The sequence below is a fragment of the Terrapene carolina genome, unplaced genomic scaffold (genome assembly GCF_002925995.2).
Source record: "Terrapene carolina triunguis isolate 2854851 unplaced genomic scaffold, T_m_triunguis-2.0 Scaffold311, whole genome shotgun sequence".
NCBI classification, from domain to species: Eukaryota; Metazoa; Chordata; order Testudines; family Emydidae; genus Terrapene; species Terrapene triunguis.
Window position 1 is genome coordinate 313,899 of NW_020664662.1, and position 1,572 is coordinate 315,470.

Sequence of the window (1,572 nt, forward strand, 5' to 3'; positions counted from 1 at the left end):
CCATATTTATGCAAAATTGTGGAAATGTAAATTGAAAAAAAAATTAAAAATGCTTAAAAACAGAGAGATTATCTTTCAAAATGATAAAAAACAATAACAACTGAATTTTGCCAACCCTAAACATAGACCCTGTGATACGCTCCTGTTTTCTAATACCAAAGCTGATGTCAGCTGTGCAAAATGTAGTGAGGCACTCGACATGGGTGGAAAGAATTGTGGGAAAAGCATTGAGTTAACAAACCTTCCCAACACTTGCAAACTATGTTAATGCTGTGCGCATAACACCCAATAACGTGATCTATACAACACCTAACATATACTTATTGGCTGACACCGCCCTTAATCCACACACTTCTAGAGACTGCTGCGCATCAGGGCTGTGTATAGTTGGAGCTGTGAGCTGCCACATGAGTGAACCCCTCTCCCCACTCACAGGGTGATCTTTTCCCGTATGTGCTCCTGTAAGCCACCCTTCTCCCCTGGTGTAACAGCTGAAGAGACTCAGCCCTGAAGAAGTCAGTTTCCCCAAGACCTCTCACTCACCAGCAATCCCCCCTTGCAATAAGACAATGCAAATTTAGCTCATCCAATCAGAGGAGCATGAACCCGGCTCCAATAGCAGGAGACTCCCAGCTGCAGGGCCTGCAGAATGGGAATCGCTTTATATACAGCTGGTAGGTGACCCCATAGAGGTTCCTCACTAGCTGGTGTCTCCAGGGCTGGCCTTAGGGGTGGGTAGGCCAGGCTGCTGCCCAGGGCGTGGCACTCAATGGGGTGCCATGCTGGTACCTCGCTCCCACCTGTCCAGTCAACAGCCAGTGGGGCTTAGAGCCAGGCAGGTGCAGCAGCATCTGGAGAGAGCGGACAGACTGAGCTGGAGGGGGGACAGCTGGACCAGCCAGGTAACTCCTCCGAAGCAGTGCTGCCCCTCCTCCCGCATTGCCCTGCTCCACTGCCGTCTGCAGCCGGCCGTGCTCCTGCCCCCTCTCCACCTCCATGCCCATGGAGCCGCCCCTTGCTAAGCTGGCGACCTGGAGATTAGCTCCTGTCTGATGTGTGTGTTTGGGGGGGGCACTGATATCGGGGTATCCCTTCCCTGACCTGTGTACCCAGTCTCTGCTGAGCTGGGTTGGGGGTCAGAGGGAGCTTGTCTGTTCTGGTGTCTCTGGGTCTGAATTGGGAGTTGCCAGCACTGTTCAGGCTCCTGAATGCTCAGCTTAAAGAGACAGTGTGTTGGCACACTCACTCCGGCACCAACTCTCTCTCTCTCTCTCTCTCTCTCTCTCTCACACACACACACATACACACACACACACACAGTCCCCCCAAAACTCATCGTCCTGCCCCTCGATACTAGACCAGGAACAGGATGAACAGCTCTCAGACACATACCTATAATGTGTAGAAAGATAAACTGTATTATAAGGAGGGATTTCAGTCTGGGAGGCAGAGGCTGGAGGCCTCATGCTGCCACTAGTAAAACATCCCCCGAGTTTCGACAATGTAGAGATGATAACTTTCTAAGACAAAAATTATTGTAACCAACTCAGGATAATTCTACATTGGATTTCA